Here is a 23,041-nt window from a genome sequence, read left to right on the forward strand (position 1 = left end):
GGAAAAGCATAAATATTGTGAAATAATATTGTATAAAGCATAAATATTGTACCTACGCCACTTTCAAATATAGCAGCCTGTCAGCAGCATAGCTATGTCGTTAAGCTTTTGCCTAGCACCGAGTGGCGACGGGTTTGATCCCATGAGCTGACCTCGATTGAATAGAATTTTTCTGAGTATATCTGTAGTGCTGCTGGTTAAACTTGGATATTTGTGACTACATGTCGATCATTTCCTATGAAAGTTTGTCAATTTTTCCGATTTCATTGTTGAAACGGTTTCCGATTAAATTGGCTAAAAACCTTTCTACCTACTATGTCACCACTATTTGAGTATGATTAATGTCCAATAAAATGTATGTACAATTCATAGATGTCTCCTTAAGTACGAGTTTTCAGTTGTCTCGTAACTAATTGTGTAATAAAAAATGCTACATTGGTTGTAATTGGTCAGGAAGGCGCATTGAGGTTTACCTGTAAGACCTTCCTGGTATATATGTTTGTAAAAAAATATAAAAAAATAAATAAATAACTCATATATACATGATTGATAGTACGCGTTTATATTTTCCAGGGGTTTAATCGATTATATCTCAAATGCAGCCCAACATATTACGTGTCGATAATTTTCCTGTTTAGCAAAATTAATACGTACAAAATTATACATACGACATATAAATACTATAATGTGTGCGAACTTTCCAACTATAAATACTTTTCAAATTTCATTAAATTTCCACAAATATGTTCACTCCACGAACAGTGCAAAGTTTATATCAGCTCGTTTTTATAATACAGGATATAAATCATGTAAATGTAGATGTACAATATGAATAGGAGTAAATGTTTTCGATATAAATAAATAAGCATTGTTCCGCCATAGCTTGCGGCGAAACGGCCCGTTAATTGACCCTCGAAAGCGCAACGGCGGGAATAACGGCGTTAAAGTTTCCACCACACACAAAAAGAGGCTCTATAATAAACTTTGCCTACCCGAGAGCCTGGCAGTGGTGGCAAAATATCTCGCGGCTTTCACTTAAATAAATAAACACACCGGCTCCTAATTGCCCCGTGGAAAAAATCCAATCCAAACCTTCAACAATGAAGATGTTTTTCGCTGAAACCGTGGCAATTAGTTAGTATTTTTTTTAATTATAATATTACTCGATTGTGTACGCTACTGAAATATATAACACGTATCCACATAAAGTACATACATATGCATGCAAAATAGACCGCTTTACCCGCTAGCTTTACTTGCCATTAATATAAGTCTAGTGTGAGATATTAATCTGAACTTTTATGATTAATTTGGACCGTGAATGTAATTTTCATATTTCACCGGAATGACGGAATTCAGAGGCGAAAAAATGGTCAAAATTAATTTCACACACCTTGTTTGTAAATTAAGGAATTGGATATTTATAATATGTTACAGTTCAAATGTTCACTCTGGTTCGTTAATGAACACGCTAGTTTTTTCATACACGATCTATTGTCCTTAGCTTAAATGCTAACAGACCAAAGCTATCTTCAAGTCAACTCACCAGGTGTCGCATGAAACATTAAGCTGTCAAAACTTTTGGGCTGCCGAAATTATTCAGATGTCAAAAAGCCAAGTATTTAAAAGGGAGATCCCATATAAATCACATTAAAACGTTTCTATAATCTCCATATCCGCTAGTTTTATAAATATTGCAACCCAGTGTATACATATGTACATATGTATGTATGTATGTATGAACAAACAAAGAGGATGTGACAAACGATTGAGAATAATAGGGTTAAACTAGTTCGTTTTCCAATTTGCTATTTATTTTGTGTACTTGTCAGGGTTGGTTCGTCTTTGAAAACAATTAGATAGTTGATAAATGTTGGATATGTGACTATAAGTCGATCCTTTCCTATCAGAGTTTGACAATTTATCTGATTCTCATTGAAACGGTTCCAACAAATTGACAACTTTGTCCTTTGTTTTCAGCATAACGAAATGGCTGATTTATAAAAATGCTGCTAAAATGCAAAATATTTATCAAATTTATCCATCAATATGTCAATTACGCTCTATAAATTTTTTATTGATGTTTATAATTGGCGATGAAGGTGCAATTACCTATTTGAACGCAAATATATGTACCTGCTAGGCCTTCCTGGTATATATATATATATTTAATTAAATAAATAAATATACCAGCCGTTGTGACGTGTATAAATAAATATACCAATATTGTGAGGTGTCCGAAACTAAATGTAACCAACTTACCCGTTATCCTCAAAAATTCAGCTGATTTGAATTTGTTAGTTGAAACATTATACGTTTATGATACGATAATTGTATGGATTTTTATAAAATTAATGCCACAATAACGCATGCAATTCCCGTTCCCGTTCCCGTTTCCGTATTTTTCGAGAAATAGGACTCGATTGCCAATTTGTGGACCCGTATCCAATAAAATCAGAAAATTTGGCAAACTCTGAAAGAAAACGATCGAACCTTAGTCACATATCCGAGTTCTGGCCAGCGGTACCGGGCAAGGATTGAATCCGTGACCACTAGGTTTGAAAGCATTACATGCTAACCATTGATTTACATATGTTGCTGGTTATTTATTGTATAATAAGGCAAAGTGACAAACACGAACACGGCGAACACGCTTTGTATGTACGTTTGTGTTCGTCCGTGTGTGTCTACGCGCGCTTCATCTGCACGCGGCTTAATAATTATGTAATCGATTGTCTGATTATAGTACCGTATTAGGAAAACCGTTATGTAACTTCTTCACTTGTGGAGAACCACCGGAGAATATTACTGAACATTCGCCGGAACAGTTCGGCTGAAGTTTGCGGAACATTGCCCAACATTCGTCCGAACAGTTTGGCGAATGACTAGTTCGTTCGCCGAGCATGTAGATAGATGCTCATTCCAAGCTACTTCAGAACGCGAATATAAACAAAAATACAGTATATATAAATAGTTACATCCATAAATTAAAATGTATTTATATCAGGAATGAAGACAACACGAGTCGTCAATGGTTTGAAGTTTCGAACAAAGGTTGTTGAAAATTTTAGCGGTGAGCAATGGCGCAAACTTATACGGAAAGCGGCGAATTAAACTCTGAATGCGCGATTTGTTTCATTAACGGGGGGGGGGGGGGAAGTACTTTAGAAATGAAAGTGTAAATCCGATATCAGACCGATAATAATTTAATTAAGTGCGAAATTTATTCACCAAAAAACCGAAACGATGCATTTCGACGCAATGAATAATGAACCCCGAAGAAAATGCTTTCTCCGCAGCTTTTCCGCGTTTTCACAACAAACGAAATTTATGTACTTATAATTCTATATTCCTTCGAGGCGAGGCATATATGACGACTTCATCGTTTAAATGATTTGCGAGCTTTTTGCGATATTTATGGCCTTGCCTTCTTTCCATCACAATTTATTACACACACATTATTTATCACTCAGGTTTTTATAACATAATAAAAATATTTATACTATACCTTATAATACATTTTACTACGGTTTGACTTTTTTTTTCAGTCGAGTCAAAAGCATCGCCTTTCATAGATAATTACAAGGGGGTATAAAATGTAAAAAAATAAATAATAATAATAATAAATATAAAGCCGAGAAATTCAACGGTGAGCCTCTCTCTCTCTCTCTCTCTCTCCTTTGAGGGAGATCATTAATTAAAAAATCAAATTATGGATGTCATCAAACTTCCGAAATAGCCATTATTTATGAAAGTGAAGTTTTGGACAGGCCCGGGCCGACACAAAATACGGAGACCGCAACTCGACAGGGGCGTGCGCTACCCTAATTGAAACCTAGCGCCTGCCTCAGGCACACAAAACCAGCTCATGTTTTCGCAATAATTTTATTAACCTGCTGTTTTAACCGCAACGTTCTCATATTTGAAATTACACGTGTTGTTAATTTTTAAATGTCATTAGTAACTAAGATCAACCTGCATACTATCAACATCATAATCAATCTGGAAGTCGGATATATCACAATAAAACAAATCATGATCAAAGTAATAAGCTACTACTGGTTGGTGGGTCTTGTCTCAAATCATCAAGTTTCAGCTTCAAATTAAATCATCTTGTTTAACTTGAAGCTGAAACTTGCTGAAGCAGATGTGAAATTTCAGTTCGATACACTGAATGGTTTGAGAGAAATACTTGAAGAAGCTTAATGGTAAAAGTATTACTCGGTAATGATATTTCAAACATACATTTTCTGAAACCCTCCTTTTTCATTAAATTATATTATTATATGTGTTTTCTTACAATAAATTATATTTAATACAGTTTTAACTCAACCTATAAATAAGCTTGGGTGAAAAATCTCAAAAAAAATATTAAAAGGGGAGACACCACTTCCGGTCTAGTAAAAAGTAACCAATACGACTTTCAATGTGATAAATGATGTCCTATATATGGACACACTTAGACACATTTTCTTTAAACTATAAAAATCTGATTAGTTATCTATACTGAATACAAACCAGTCTACAATTTATAATGTATTCAGGTATTCCTCGACTTACGACGGAGATACATTCTTGCACTTCGGCAGTAAGTCGAATTTCATATAAAACGTTAAAATATTATGAAGATTTATAAATTGTATTCATTTCGAAATGAGTATCTTCTCTCAGAGGGCAATGGCTGTAGGTAACGGTAGTTCATGACTTAATAGTCATTACAAACCTCTTTTTTTTTTAAAATAATTTTCTGAAAATTGTTGATTTTTTTTCGATCGTAAATTGAGGTCTATCTGTACAAGATTTTATTTATCAAATTCTTTCTATTAAATTATATTTTTTTTGTTATTTAAAATTGAAATTGATGATTCTTTAAGAAGTCCTGTTAATATTTATTTATTTACTTAACATACTTGGGGGAGGCGGCAAAGCCGATATACCCAAGGGATTTGATTTATACATACATATGTATATGTAAATTAAATGAAAAAAAAAAACATTTAAAATGACAATATTAAAATAAAAATAATAGAGAAAAAAGTAAATAAGATATTGGGAAAGAACAATTACAGAAATCCTTTAAGTTTAAGAAATACATCAAGCTTATTTATTCTTAAAAATAATAAGGTGATCAGAAATTACAATATTATTGGGAAAACTATTCCAAGCTGAAACCACTCTGTTCAAATAGAAGGAATCTCTGATCAATTTATTAGATGTTTACTAACCTCTTATACGTTTCACATGGTTTTCATGTAAGCGGTCATTTTTTTATATCCCTTATCTCTTATCCGATCGTTTTCATACTTTGCCATATTGCTCATTTTGGTAATCAATATAAGTTAAGGTATCATCCGCAATTACAATAGTGAAAAAATATCGTATTAGACACGTTTGAAAATACTGCATCGTATTACACGGTGACGTTTATCTGTCACATTCATCATTCACATCGGTAGTTTCAGTACTTTTCGCCCTGCCATCTCGCTGTCAAATTTTAATTATTTAAACGCCTATAACTTTTTCTTTTTTCACTCTATATTTTAAAAAATTTGCTTTATAGGTTCTCATTATCTCTAATACATATATAAATATTTATAGTTTTGTGGAGGCTTGCTGAGCCAACGGTCTTGAGTGTTGCCACACCGGCCTTTATGCAGGGTGGCAACACTGTTCAGTGAATCTGACAGAATGACGTTTAACCCATAACCTCAAATCAAAACAAACTTTCTAACCAATACAGGCTTAATACATGTACACAGATCAAACAGTGATAGTTTTATTTTTAGTTATTAGTTATCAGCTGATTTAAAAGTTCTACTCCAGTTATATAACTAGTAAACTAAAAATTTTAAAATAAAAACCCTGGTAAAAAAACTTCTTTAAATACTAACCTTTTTTCTTTTTGGAGTCTAAGCGAGTGACCTCTGAGGTGAGTTTTTTTGAGGTTGAATGTAATAAGATTGTACATATGACATTTATAATAATTATTTTGTATTTTAGACTTCGATTAAGTCACCTCTTATTCTTTTCGTCTCCAGTGTAGTGAGATTCATTATTTTCAATCTTTCGTTATAAGACAGTGAATTAAGTTCAGAAGGAATCTTTCGATACATATACATTTTTTTTTTAATGAGGATTCCAAATGCTAAAAGCGTATTCTAATTTAGGTCTGATAAAAGTTTTGTATATTTTTGATTGATTGAATACACGTTTTATTACATACAAAAATGAGTAACACTTGTTCACAATATGATTAATATGAGAGGACCATTTTAGGTCGCAAGTGGTGATGATACCTACATATGTATGTACATACATAGGTCTAATTGATGTTGGACGCAATTGATGAAATGGTTGTTTATACGCAATAGATTTAGTTAAAATTTCATTATTTAAAAATACAGTAATGTAATAAGAAAATAATTCGTTAAAGAAGGCGATCAATACGAAAATGATATTTAACATTCTTAGAGAACTACAGTATAAGATTTTAATGAATTTTTAAAAATGGATCAAATTGTGACTTTGTTACAGAAGGAATTTTGATTATAAGCAAAAATAAAATACGCAATATTAAAACACATAATTCATTTTTTTTAATATTGAAATAAAAATCATAAAGGTATTTGAAATATTTTTCATTTCATCGTGAATTTCCACCGCCTTCCATTTTAATAGATAAAAAATGAATGCAGAACGGACAGACAGACGTACCTATACATAGCCGGAGGCGACAGGATCAGCTTTTTATAATCCGACTAATCGGCGTGAGAAAAATTCGCAAACACAAGTGAAGAGGGGAAAGCGAAAAGTGCGAAGCCATTTTTTGCTCCTTTTGAAAATGCACTGATTTTTTCCCCCTTCCCCGTCCTCCCCAATATCCAGAACGGTTCGAACGTCTTTTTTACGGTCGCATCAAAACTCGAACCGCAGATGGAGAATCCCAGGAACGTTCGCCTCCCCCCCCCCCACACCCTCCTCTTTTTCCCGCCCGACCGTAAAGCTCGTCGGGGCTAATGCGTTTTTATGATTATAGTCAAGTTGGAAAGCTCGAAAATATGTATGGGCCAAACGAAGCGTGGAAAGCTCGCCGAGCCGTCGGGTGGGTTGGGTCTGTGGATGGGTGGGTGGATGGGTGGGTGGGTGGGTGGGAGTGACGGGTTGGCGGAAAAAGTGCACGGGAGTTTATTTTTTTTATTTTATTTTTATTTTCAAGTTCCCGCGTCGACGAGATTTGGCCGTTTGAATATTTTGCGTCGCGCGGCACATCGATGGCTATTTAGGTTTCAACTTTTCCGGTTGAAAAATGGCGCGCCGCGTAAACATTTCGGACGCGTCGCACCCCGAGGGCGTGCCTGCCGGAGTCTGCAAATTATTGGCTTATTCGGAAAAGGCGTATCCCTATTTAGTCGAGATAAAGGGGAGAAAACGTGCGTGAATACGAGTAAAACTTGACCCCGAGTTGGTTTCTTACACGCGTGTGCTGCAAAACGAATAAGGCGAACTATCCGGTTCGCAGCACTTTCTTTATGGCCGAAGATTAAAATAAATCCTCGGCCCAAATTCAAAAGGAGGAAATTTTTTTGTAAAGGTGGACCATTCACGCACGAGAATATTCTGAAAAGTATCAGCATTATAATAAACTAGCGTTGTGCCCGTTGATATAGTCGATATAGCGTTGTGAATAGTTGTGAAGTTTCAACATACACACTAGGAATATCTGTGTTAGGGCAACAAAAATCCTTGGATTCGTAATCCGTAATTCGTCTGATCTAGGGCTTACAGTCATTCGTCTCTTATATTGTTCGCAGTGTGCTCGAGTCTGGCTCCATTATTTATTTATTTATTTAAAGTTTCGACCATTGTAGCATTACAGGAATTCCTAATGCGCCACAATCGTCAAAAATATAACAGAAAAGAAACAAACAAAATAATAACTAAATAAATTAGACATAACAAAAACGAAACATATATATACACACAAACAACTAATAATAATAATAATAATAATTACAAATTATAAAAAAACAACAAAGAAGGGAATGTTTTATAAAAGAAAAGAGAGAAAGAAAAATAAATATAAACATATATATATATATACACAGACAATAATACATTTATACATAATCATAAAAAACAATAGCAATTATAATAGCGCAGATACGTAAAAATATCAAATATAAAGTATAACATAAATAATGCCTCGGCCCTACAGCCAGTTCCAATAAATTAGAACCAACTGCAAATACAAAACATCCCTGTGAGGCCCAAATGGAAGAGAGTAAATCAAAATTCCACTCATAAATCACAATCAATCATTAAAACAATGATGAGCGCAGACTACCGGATAAATGGGTTAGAGTAATATCCGACAATTTACGCTCACTAAGGTGGAAAATATCACATTCAGTTTCGGCAGCAACGATTTCATTAAGAAGTCGAATAGCTCTTGGAATAGGAGCCATTTGAAAAAGCACTGTGCGGGCAGGAGGTACAGCCATCAAATGATGATGTCTACCATGCAAATAGTTAGGGACATGAAGTCCCAACTGCTCCATCAACAACGGGCGTGACGTAGTACCACGTAGAAGCTGGAGAACGAAACGTATTAATGAGAAGTTTCTCCGAAGTTCAAGGGAATAATACCCAAGCATGCCAAAAAGGAAAAAAAGTAGGGTAGAGATATGGGTAATAGCCATATTCCTTCCTAATGATATAGTGTTGTGAGTAGTTGGAGTTTCAACATCCACATTAGGAATATCTGTGATAGGGCAACAAAAATCCTTGGATTCGTAATCCGTAATTCGTCTGATCTAGGGCTCACTGCCATTCGTCTCTTATATTGTACATACATTAGTTCGCAGTGTGCTCGAGTCTGGCTCCATTATATGGCCTCCCTGTCAACTTCGTTACTCTCTAATGTTGGAATGAGTCCAAAAGAAATTCCTTAGATTTTTATATCTGAATGTACATATTTTGATTTTATCCATATCTGTTCCCTAGTGCCTTTGTCTTGGGATCTTTGGGTTTCAACTCCCTGGCAAAGAGAAGATATTTATTTAATTGATTTATCAAACAAATGCACCATGAATGTATACTAAACTGGGAGGGCCACAATCCCGTAGCTCATATAAACGACAAAAATAGCATGTATTATTCTGGGAGGTCTGCAGCCCCGCGGTTCATATGGACGAGCCGCCACTGGTATAGTGAATTACTTTGATATGACGTCAGCATCACGAAAACCTACAACGCTGAAACATTTCACGAAACCAAAATAGAAAGGCGACCCATCAAATCACCTCCCCCTATCCTCTTACGCCATCGAGAAGACACTGAATATTTAGATACATACAGATAACAAAATTTGAAAAGATAAAAAAAATATATATTTTTTATATTCCCTATATCTTTCTAAAGTTTAAGCAGAAATCTTTGATATTGTTGCGTGGACGTGAAGAGGGGGCTTTCAGGATCGGAGAGAAAGAAGCAGTAGTGCTGTAGAAGAGGTTTCAGGTCGGAATGGTTTCCAATTCGAGAGCACCCATATTTATACATACATATATGGCCGATTGGCAACAACTATTGGTCGATGAATCGGACGATCCCATTGGCCGTTGCATACGGCTCATTCATACGTAGAGGCAATGTTGGCGGGAACGAGAGATCAGGTGATATACACTAGTAAACCATCAGTCCACGAGCGCCGCCACTCATATAATCTCTACGTTACAATATTTTTTTAAATTTTAATCTAATTTATTTAATTGCATTTACAGTACAACTTGAATGTACATACATATGAGTATGAGTAATGTGCGTATTTAGCTTTAGAGTATTATCTCTCTGCGTGTGACGTGAAACACTTCACACGTGAGGAGAGCTCACCAAAAATCACTCTTAATTGATGGGTTTTGTGCGAGTGCGTTTTCGTAGTGATCGAACGTGTGTTCCGGTTTCTTCATACATATGTCAAAAGCTCTTCGTTGGAGGAAAAGAAAGTGAGTAGGGAGAAAATCGAAAGAGCCCGATGGGTGGTTTTCGGTGGAAAATGAGGTTCGAGTAAGTATACCGCCTAATGGAAGGGACTTGTGAGACGACAACCTATACGAAAACTACTCAAAAGCAACAGAGCAAGGCTGTCAAATCCCTACACAGGGTCAGCCAAAAGGATGGTCGGCATCTCAAAGCTCGATAGATCGCCGAACTCATATATCCGAATGCGATCGTACAACTTTTTACGTTCTTCTGACCCATTCAATCAATAACAGATAGCCAAAAATCTAATATATTATTTCGGAAGAGACTTTGTATATATGTATGTATGCATATGTGCATATAAATAAATAAATAAATATGCATATATGTATTTAACATTGGTTGATTGGTTCGTAAACAACACATTCGATTTTTTTTTTCGATTCATAGGCGCCGATTCGATTTTTTTTCGATTTAAAGGATTTTTAAAGCCCCGGGGGCGAAATCCCAAGGGGGCGAAGGCCCAGGGGGGAAGTCCCGAGTGGCACCGAATGCGAAGGCGTTGAGGGCGAAGGCGCCGAAGACGAAGGCGCTGAGGGTGAAGGCGCCGGGTGGGGGGGGGGAGGGGAGGGCACTGGATTCTGGTATACATATAATTTCAAAAGAGACTTAGTATATATTTTTTTTCTTTGTGACAGTCAATTTAATACAAACATTCGGCCACCAGTATGATATCATGAATCTGATACATACTGAAATATATGAGCATTAAATAGTTATATGAAAGTGACCATACAACCGGAGTAGAAATTTTAAATCATCTGACAACTAAAAATAAAACTATCACTGTTTGATCTGCGTACGTATGTATATTAAGTCTGTATTGGCTAGAAAGTTTGTTTTGGAGGAAGAAACAACATTAAAATTAAGGTTGAAATTTGAGATTATGGGTTAAACGTCAAATGCGGCCCAGCTTTGTTTGTTGGTGGAAAACTTATTGATAAATGATATTAACAATTAGACACAACATGAACAACTTCTTATTGAATACTTATCTTAACATCAAATTAACAGCGCAGATAATGCTTAGTAAAGAGATGTAGTTCTAGCTGTGAAATGTCAGATCTGACACATTTGGCCGTAAATCAATATATAGAGGCTATATGCCATTACACGAAACTATACGCCAAATTTGAAATTTATATATATATATATATACATATGAGAGTTAAAACTATAAATATTTATATATGAGAGATAATGAGAACCTATAGAGAAAATTTTATAAAATATAGAGTGAAAAAGAGATAGTTATAGGCTTTTAAGCAATTAATTTAGATGACGGCGAAAACGGATATTCATCAAGAAAACGCCGAAGCGAGCGCAGTAGACGAACAATGCGACCGAACGTTTTGGGCGATTAACGTCAGGCACATCTTCGTCGGAGAATTTTCAAACGCGTCAAAAACGATATTTTTCACCAACGTAATGGCGGAGGATACATTTGCTTATATTTGTGACCAAACTGAGCAATATGGCAAAGTATGAAAACGATCGGGTAAGAGGCAAATTTTTTTCAGAATTGTAATCGTAAGTGAAACATAAAAGAGGTTTGTAATAAAAACAAATGAGTATTCAAATAAATTTATTACAAAATAAAACTATTCAAATAAAATTTTTACTATTAGATTAGTCACGTTTAAGCGGTTTATATTACAAATACCGAGCGAAGCCGGGTAATACAGCTAGTAATATTATATATGTAGTTCAATAAGGAATAATTTGAACGAAATAAAGAAAATATTTTACGTCCTTTACAATGTTACAACACATTGCACGAATTCCACAGCATGCTCGGTTCTCGTAATATATAGTAATTACTGGGAACGCGTATCGTAGTTCTACGTCAAAACTACTAACTACATATACTAGGTCACTGCGCAAATACAATATATGCACACATACGTTATATGTAAATATTCCAGAAGTTTCATTTCGGAAGGTGTCCCATCACGTTAGTGTGTGCATGAATTTTTTATTAGAAAGCAATAAAAACTTGTAACGGCCAAAGTTTTCGGCGAATTTTATTGCTTTTCTTGCGATAAAACAATTTAATTGTAATCTTTTATGGGGGAGCAAAGTATTCCGGTTGCCCTTTCGGGACGTCATTTATAACGTTCGGATGTCTGTATTATGTTAACTTTCATTAAAGTATAATATAAAACTGCTGTAAACGCTAAATCACCGGAATCTTAATTTGACAACCTGATTTAACGCGGAAAAGCTCCAAAAGGGATCCAATTAAACGAAACAACTTTCTATGTACTACCCACAGTCTTCGGCGCAACATACGCCCGAACACACCTAATAAAAATTAATTGTTTAGAAAAAAGCTTCTCGCGGAAATAATAAATAAATACCCGAAATCGCCCGAAACCCGAAATTCGCTATAAAACCCATAAATCTTCGTAAGCAAACACGCCAACGGAAAAGTCTCCTCAAATCTTTCGAGTCGACGTCTCTAACGAAACTTGGCACATCGGTTCATTTAATCCAAATCGACAATGATCACTGCAAAATCTAGATTGTTCCTTCGGAATTGGGTCTCAAAAGCCAGCTATCCTATCATTTTAACGACCGAATCAATCCAACGCTCAATATGAACGTAGACATGCGAAATTAGGTCTCTCTAAGTACATACATATAATGCTATGCTTTAATTCGAATAACGTAGACAAAGCGAAAGCACTATAGATATTATATTTGCTTAATTATGAAAGTGTGCCAAGTGTAAAAAATAATGAAGGTTATATTACAATGTTTTAAAAGCATATTAAAAGCTTATTATATGTATACATAATACGAGTGTATAATGTTCCGCTATAGAGCTAATTTTTCATTTAATTTTAAAATTATGCTCAAATTTACTTAGACTATTTGTTTTTAAATTATTTTACTGTTAAATAATTACACTGTTTTTTTTTTGGGTTCAGAGACGAGATATGACTTTTCTTATAGATCTATAGGCCTATATTTATATAAAAAATGTTGATTGGCTCGAGATTCGGAGATATATGTGTTTTTCAAATCGCGCGATTTTTCTATATCTTAGTGTTGTTCGGTCGATGTCTCAAAATCTGTCAATTTCCTGTTCAAAATGAATATTGAAATCTATAGTCGGGTATTTTATGTTTCATTTGTAGTACTTTTTAACTTTCAAATCTCTCTAAATAGTTGTCCAGTTCAAATCAAAAGTCAAAAGTACGTATTTTCACTTGGGATTTTTTCCCACTGTTAATACTATTTTATATTGAGTAATTTCTATTGAAACATGTTTGTTGAGATAGTGTTCTAGTCACACTATTTTTTGTTTTAGTTTAAAAGCGTTAGTTGGAAGTGTGCTGAATTTTAAATCGGTAAAATTGCGAACTAAAAACTCATACTAGTATTTACTCGTATTTAAACGAATCTGAATTGAATTAATACGGATAATATATTAAATTGTCTTCATATGAGAATTAAATAAAATTACACTTAGAAAAATCATATTTCGACTATTGATAAATGTATGGAAACTTGCTCAAGACAAAAATTCAAAATAGAAATAAATTAAAAGATCAAAATAAAATAATGAAATATTGTTTATAAAAAAGTGTGCTTGATTAAATCTAGAATCACCTTGCTTTTCCCATGGACAGTTAGTTGTACGAAGATTTATTAAGCATGTCTCCAAAACTATTCGTTTACAAAGCAATATTCCATGTCAAATTTCAAAATAAATTATCACTCTTTAAGCGATATCCGTCACTTTCATTCGTCAACATCTGTACCAAATTAAAAACTTCCCCAAACAAATTAAACTCGAGCTTTTATCGTCGCCTGGTCTAATTATCCGTCGCCAAATTTCGAAACGCAAAGGCTTTATATTTAGAGATATTCACTAATTAATTTTTCCACGATTCAACAATAATGGTAGTAGTTTCCGTACCATTTTGATTTCCCAATTATCCGGGATATCGCTCCACTCCAATTAGCTCGAACACGGCACCGGTCGTTCATTATTGAACAGTGCGCGCCACGCGCCAGCTCGATTTAAAATTATTTGCACAACAAGACGTACAACAAAAAAAAAAATGAACAATGAAGCCTGGAATCCATTTTCCTCAAAGGACGAGAATTTCCACTCGAGAATTTCCCGCTCCTACTAAGCTTTTTTTTCTCTCGAAACGACTCCGAGCACATTTAGCGGCCATCATCCACGGTCCGACCTATGATGGGTAGGGGAGGAGATTTACCTCTTGAAAGGGGTTGGAGGCTGGAGAGGGTCTTGCGGGGGGGTTTGGTATCGTTTTTTGTGGTCGAGTCCCGTCTCCACGGTCCCGGTCACGTGACTGGGACACTTAGCTCGGGATTAGAACCCGACACTCGGCCGACAGAGATGGATGGCGACAACGAGCCATTGTTGCTCCACGCGCGATCCACTCGCCCAGACAATGGACCACTCATCTTCGAGTGGTGATGGGCGAGAGGCAGCTCGGATGCTAAACGCTCACTACGCCCTTCTTGTATACCCACTGGGTATACACGGTTATAACCTTCCGGGGCTTAGGGCTATTGTGCTCTGCGCGATATCCTTAGACGCGGATGACCTGTTGACCCTTTACGCTGAAAACGCACCCCCCGAAGATTTTTCCATCGACGATATAAGATAAGCCCATTAGAGCGTATACACTGAGTTACGTGCGTATTATATCAATACGTACATACATATGTATAATACATAAGTACATACATCAACTTCGAGCGTCAGATCTAGATAATAGGAAACAGGAATGAGATTTCTCCAGGGAGTGGTGCCGACTTGATAAAATGGAGAATTATAAACGTTAAGATTTCTTAAATTGAATCTTGAACTCTCAAATTTAGCTAGCCATGGCGTATTCTATGGAAAAGTACATATCCAGTAGCATAGCTCGGTCGTTAAGCTTCTGCTTAGCGTCGAGAGGCGCCGGGTTCGATCCTAGGGACGGGCCTCGAGTGAAAATGAAAATGAAAATGAATTTTGAAGTTGAAACGGTTCCCGGAAAAAAATGGCTAAAATCCTTCCTATACAAAATGTCACTTATAATTTGTGTGATTGATTAATGTGCAATAAATAAGTTTGTGTACAATTTGATAGATGTTTCATTGATTTTCCAGTTTTTCAGTGTCTCGTAATTCAGTGACTTATTGAGTAATTGTAATTTGTAATTGGCCAGGAAGGCGCATTGGAGTTTACCTGTAAGGCCTTCCCGGTATACATATATGTAAAAATAAATAAATATCAAACACATTGCTCAACCGAGTTGCTGGTGAAATTGACCTCTTCAATGTAAACTATGCTAATCTTTTTGAGTGGTTGTTAGGAATCCCAATCGAATAGTCGAATATTCGAGTATTCGAATTATTTGTCTTCATTTTTCAGCCATTCGTTATTCGAATATTTCATCAACTATTCGAATATTATACGTGTATATATTTTTTTATAAAATAAATACACAAAATCAATATGAAAAGAGTGATGACGAAGAAGCCGACGATTATGAAGAAAATTAAATATACAATGGGGATAATTGCGACGAAAATGAAGATAATGAGGAAGATGAAATGTCTACATGTGAAGAAACGGATATTTATTTATTAAATACAGAAATGTTTGAAGAAAATCACTTTTAGATCAATAATAATCTCTACGAAATTTTAGAAAACATCAGAAAAATAATACGAATATTTAAGAAGTCACCGGCGAAATATATATTTTTAGTCAGTGTTTAAGGTGTGCTATAAATCAACGGAGTTACTTATTAAATTAGTAGGTGTGCCACAAATCAATGGTGCCACTTAATAAATTATGTGTACTACAAGTCAATGGTGTGTCTTATCCCTACTGGTTAGTTGACTACACTGATAAGCGAGGTACATATATAACAGTACATATGTAAAAATAAAATATCAAGTTGAGAAACATTACATGATATTTCACTGCATGTACATACATACATAATACGTATGTTGGTTTAAACATAATGATCAAGTTTAAGTACGAAATAACAAGGTTAAGTAGATTCGAAACAACGCACAAAAGAATATATTCAACTTTAATACCTTTGACATACAATTAAACACCTTCCCACTCTGGGAATGTATTAATAAAATTGTAATCATCTCAAAATTTACATTTCAAATCTCCGACACCGCGTAAATTCGCAACGATATCTAAAATTAAGCCCACCCTTCAGAACGCATATAATATGCACGACGAGTCGTATACAACATTTTAACTTTCATACCGTGTTATTTTATTCAAACCACACTATACATATGTACATATATAGTACATACAATACAAGGCATAAACAACGAAAACTTCGACGGAAGTTGTATTTGTTCTATGCGAAGTTCTATAATATACGCATCTTGTATGAAGAACTCGGCATGCGAGAATTTTTCATCAATTTTCATCGTAATTTTTTCCATAGGCGGCGCGTGGAGATAAATGATGGTCACCTCGCGCAATCTTTCACCGCTTCCCATCGTCGAAAAATGTAACCGGAATACTAAGTATCCCACATGACACTTGGCTTTCATAAGCTTTTCAGCAGAGCACTTGACGAGGGTTGGCGTAATGTCCGCGAAACGCCAGGACATGTGTCACACGGCTCAATATAAATTGTTTCGTAAAAGTCCAATCATACCGTCGCGAATTTGTCACCGAAAATATTTAACGTATTAACACGAGACGAGTTTTCTACGCGGCCTACATTTGCACAATGGCGTCTGTGTGATATTTCATACCTCCTCTCGCACACCATCAATCTCAATATGTCAGGTTTCTTTTCGGGAGGAGATAGAGGGGTGCACGTGTCGGCGGGGGGGGGGGGGGGAGATGGGGTGGTGATTCTTTCGCAAGTCATTGGATTATTAAAATTTATGTATATTTTCAATTTCGCTCCGGAGGATTACTTTGAACTCGAGAACATATCGTTTCTCATCACATGAATGCATCATTCATAAAGATACAAAAATGACAAAAAAATAAATAAATATATATGTATGTACATTGGAGAATGTAATGTTATTCAAATTAACGATTTGGTTATAACAGGGGCTGTTTTTTTTTCCTTTTTGAGTTGCAATCCAGATTAAGATATCTTTAGGTCATCGTCTTTAGAGAGTCTTTAATTAATATTATGTATTAGATGTATTATGAGCATTTATAAGAATTGTAAATAGGTTTTTAAGCTCTTTTTCCTATTATGCCGTACATTAACATTATAATAATATAATATTATGATAACTAACCGAAATAAATTAAATTGTGAAATAGAAAATGATCAGTAGATCAGTAGCTATTAAAATATATACATATAAGATGTATTGCGAACATAATTTCGTAATGATAAAAAGCATTTTAAAATCAAAAAAGATTAAGGTAATATTTTAAACAGGTAAAAATCCATTTCAGTACATCATATCTATATGTAATATATAATTTAGAAAGAGACTTTGTATGTATGTAAGGTTTGGGTGGTAGAATCCGTGACCTTAAATTTAATAAAAAAACAAACGAATATTCAATTAAATTAATAAATAAAATAAAATGTTTACTATTAGCCATTTTAAGCGGTTTATATTACAAATATTGAGCGAAGCCGGGTAAAACCACTAGTGATATACAATTTCGAAATAGATTTTGTATGTATGTATGTATGTTTGGTTCGTAAAATCCGTGACGTTCAATTTAATAAAAAAACAAATGAATATTCAAATAAATTTAAATAAAATAAAACTTTTATATAAAATAAGTTTAATAAAATGTCTACTATTAGATTGACAATGTTTAAGCGCTTTATATGATAAATACCGAGCGAAGCCGGGTAAAAACAGTATTACAATATATAAGATACAGTATTATTCGACGTTAATACACGATTGAGTTACAATAATTAAACTCGCAGATTTTGCCCTATTCTCATATAAAATAAACATTTTTAACTGGACGCTTGACGTCCAGCACAGTGGCTGGCGAATATTTTTAGAACAGTACGGCAAGTGTTGAGAATATCAATTCTAACAAAATTTTAATACCATATTTTGTAATTATGTATTAATTGACCTTGTTTCTATTTTTAAAATATTTATTTTTATATTTAGTAAAAATTTTCTGTTATTTGAATAAAAAGGGACCAAATAAAAGTAAAAGTGAAATTAAAACGGCGAGTAAAATAAAAATATAAAACACACTTAGAAGAGTTTCAAAATCGATCAATTTTAATTAATAAATCTAGTTCGTTTTGAAAAGTTTTCTATTTATTAAAATTTACTATTTCATTTGTGAGACCGTTTCAAACTTTTTTCATTTTATTACAAGGCTCTTTTTATATGTAAATATGGACAAATTTATTTGCAAAAAAAAAATGAACTTGTTGTTTAATATTTCTATTTGGAATATTAAAGCATGAGGTTAAAATATTTTCACTGGAAATTTACTTATATTAAATCGCCTCTCAATATCCTAGTTTCCAACTACACAATTTTAATATTTTTTGGAGGTTTATTAACACTTTTCTTGAACGTTTTTGTTGAAACGTTTTTACTAAAAGGTTTTTTTACTGAACATTAATCACTTTTCAATGTTATTATATAATTACATGAAGAAATATATTTTTCAAACATCTTTTTTTTCAGAAGTTACGCTTTTAGTTCGTCTTTGAAGCCTCTCTTAATCATTTAAGTATAGTTTTCAAATACTACATTAAGGAATTCTAAATTGGGCCTTAATATATACATTATTAAATGAATTTTTGGTAACAGCTTAACCGTAACTAAGCAACTCAAAAAGACGCTTTATGACTGATATTTACATACAAATATAACCAGGGGCGTGCTGCTAAATTTTTAACAACAGGCTCTTTTAACAATCAAAACGTAAGCAGTAAAGCCACAGCAAAATTAATTACAAGACGATTTAAATTGTTTATGTATGTATGTATAAAAGTAAATAAAATATGCTTACAGATATCTCACACATTCACTGCCACCTAAAAAGTTGAATATAATATTTCACATTATCAAATAGGTATTAATAAATTAAGTAGCAAGACAATATATGTATGTAGTACGTGAAAATTCACCATCTGTATGTAGTCTCCATAGTAATAGTTAAAGCGCCTTTGCCAATCATCTTCTTCAAAATCCACATTAAAAATGATGGCGCATCATTTAACAAACTTTGATTTTTTTTTTGTTAGAATTGTATCAATTATTTTTTTAAATTTCAATTCACTTTATATAAAAACAAATGAATTTATTTTTCACACGCGAAGGAAAATTTCAATACAAATAAATAATTAAAATTATTATGAAATAAACGCACTTAAATCACTTCATATGACAATACGTAGCTTACAGTCACTAGTAACCGATACGAATGATGATTTATGTACATATCTGAACAATATACGCGAATCTGAATTTTACAGGCGAAAATATAAAAAAAACCATAGTCAACACTTTAATTGCGATTAATTTTCTTGACGATTTTCATTTTCACTCGCGAATCATATTATTGTATTGATAAATATATTAGATAATTGATTGAATCGTTAAATATTCGTGTACAATTTTAGCCTAGTGAGAGGCATTACCGTTACTTGAAGACTGATATTGAATAAAAATAAACAAGTGAAATAAATATATTTTATTTAAATGCACTGACATTTTTACATAGAAAATGTGCATTTGAATTATTTATCTATTTAATGCTTCATTTCATTATAATTCACAAAAACATAATAGTAACACCGATGAAAGATCTACATACCTACAATGAGACTACTCACAGATTTATAACTATTAAATATATTAATTAAAATTGTTTTCGGTTTCGGAATTACTAATTGTCTTAAGTGTAATTTTCTGGAGGTTAGAGGTGAGTGGTATCAAAATTTCTAAATTAAGATATGCCAATGATCCAATACTTGTCTCCAATACAGAATAAGATATGGCTGATCTACTAAATATGAAATCAAAATATTAAAGACGTATAGCGATAGCCAAAGACTCAATGGAAAGGTAGGTCTATCAACACAGTGACAAAGGTTCGTCTATTCCGAACTGAAATTTGATCAATTACTTTGTCTACATATGTACGTAGTAACAATAGATGAAGTTTTGTGATCATGCGAAAATTCGAACTCGAGATTTTGACTGATTCGAACTCAGAATCGATTACTGATCACGTTTTAAATATATATAAAATTATTATAAAGATAGTGATTATAAATAAAAATAAAAAATAAAATCACCAAATTTAATGAACCGGAAGTGTCCACACCCCTGAACGTATTAAACTGAAAAATTATATTTGTATTCTTTATGTACTAACTTAGATTTGGTAAAACTTTGGTCAGAATTCGTAAGCCGGAAGTAGTATTTTTTTTAAAACAATATTTCATTATTTTATTTTGACCTTTTAAATTATTTTTATCCTCTTGATATTTAATGTGTATAATAATTATACTGATTTTAAATAAAAAAAAAAATTTGAACAAAATCCGACAACCGGAAGTAGAACTTTTGTCTTGTGCAAGGATTTGCATATATTTGCGCTTAATTTGTATCGCTATCATAGTTATTAAATCAATATCTAATTTTATTTTTTTTTCTTTATGGTGTTGAATTTTTGATCATTAAAGCCAGAGGACGAAAATTTATAGACACTTTTGAGATAATTTACATAAAACAAAATTTTGTAGCATATGCTAAAAGAAGCCGCCATTATAATTGGTTTTCGAGGATTATCTCCAGGCTTAAGTACTGTCGGCTAACAATGGAGACCCCCGAATGGACTTAGTGGTTGGTAACGGCATTCGGTCACTTCCCGCAAGAGTTCTCAAAACTGACAGCACAAAAGCGTGGGACTGCATGCCGAGACTGTGGGACTGCGTATCTGGTAAGTGACTATAACAATAGGTAAACAATCGCGTCGAGGAAGATGCAATGAGCGATCTGCCCTCTATAAGCTGGTACTTAGGCCATACCAAGGTATTCCATACCAAGGCAAAGCAGGCCATACCAAGGCATTCTGGACGGAGCACTGGCAGTGCGTGGATATCCTTAATCACCCAATAAATGCTGTGAAGCGACTTTGACCTTTTATTTGGATCCTCCACCCACCCTTACGCAACAAATTAAAAAAATAATTTAAAACGAATTTTCTAGCTTTGTCGAACATATGCTTAAAATCCACCCATTGGTCAGAATGTATCGTCGTTGCTCTAATTGGTCAAACGTTTAGTGCACGTGGACCACTTCACGCTGATTGGTTGCGCGCCTCGTTCGCGTGTATATATTTTATTAAACATCTCTTGGCACAACATATACTCCTGGCATTCTAAAATTTGTTTTTTTGAAATCCATACTGGTCGACGCGTTCGCCACATAAACACATATGTACATCCCGTCCATTTTTATATACAGACATATATTATATTATAGCCTGGAGAACTAATGAGTCTGTCTTCAAAGAAGTTAAAATTGCCAATAAACTGTATTCTATCTTTGATGAATCCTCGACTTATTTATATATGTAGTTAAAAGAGAGCTGAATAGTTGAGAAAGATTACTTGTATTGTTACTGGACATGTAGATGGACTGGACAGATCCAAGTCACTTTAGGTTGTTCTGAAGCCATTAAGTTAGCGGAATATCAGGAATGATGGAAACAAGCAACAAAATGATAAAATTGGGAGATGACAACACTCTGCATAGAAGATAAGGACTTGAAAATAATGTAATGTATCCTCAATATACCCAATATTTAATCGCCATAGTTCTTTATAAACTCAAAATAAAATAAAATTATATCGCGCGCTCATATTACCATTATTAACCTATGCTTCACCTATATGGAATAACGCCTCAAATACTATCCTTACCAAACTCCAAATAATACAAAATAAATCCCTAAAAATAATTTATAATACACCCATATATACTAACTTGAAAAAACTGCATGCCATAAATAATATTCCGTTTGTTACAGACATTACTAAGAAAACCAACCAGTAGATTCTATGGCAGAATCACTAATAACCATACTAACACACTTGTGAAGAGTATCAGTGATTACAACAAAATTTCTATACCCTTCAGGTATAAACACAGATTACCTAAACACAATCTGCTTTAGGTCATCGAATTAAGAGAGTCTTTAATTAATATTATGTATTAGATGTATTATGAGCATTTATAAGAATTGTAAATAGGTTTTTGAGCTCTTTTTCCTATTATGCTGTACATTAACATTAGAATAATATAATACTATGATTACTGACAAAATTTAATTAAAATTTGTAAAATAGAAAATGATCAGTAGATCAGTAGCTATTAAAATAGATATAAGATGTATTGTGAACATAATTTAATAATAAAAAGCATTTAAAAATCAAAATCAACATAATGTTATCATCATAAAATCACAATTTAAATTTAAATCTTAACAAACAGTTTGCACGAGTCGGATCTGACCTGCTCCAACGCACCCCTGTGTATGAATTCGCAATTATTACATTTAAATATCAAACGCAACGGTTGAAAATTAAACGTACCGAAACTCGTCCGTATAAAAAAGTTTTAATGAATTAATTTGGCATTTGTCCGTGGAATGTTCAGTGAGACATCTTCCGTGTTCCTTTAATTAACAATGCTACCGGATCACGGAAATCTCCGCTTTGTGCTTATGTACAGAACGTGTATAGTGTGTACTTTGCATGTTTCAGCTCATTTGAATTTGTAAACTACCTCATCGTCGTTATCGCGCTCGTGAAATGCGACTGTAAAAGTGGACCAAATCCGGGGGTGAAACCCTTTTATGTTTTCGTCCGGAATGTCTTGAGGGTCGTGTCGAGTTTAAAATAAACAGTGGGCTTGATTTTCCGAGCGTTTTTCCAGCGATGGACTTTGTCAGCACTCGCTTCGGATTGGATTTAGGTTATTTATTTTTAAAAATGAACGGAAGAAA

This window comes from Arctopsyche grandis, chromosome 10, assembly GCF_051622035.1.
Source record: "Arctopsyche grandis isolate Sample6627 chromosome 10, ASM5162203v2, whole genome shotgun sequence".
Lineage (NCBI taxonomy): Eukaryota > Metazoa > Arthropoda > Insecta > Trichoptera > Hydropsychidae > Arctopsyche > Arctopsyche grandis.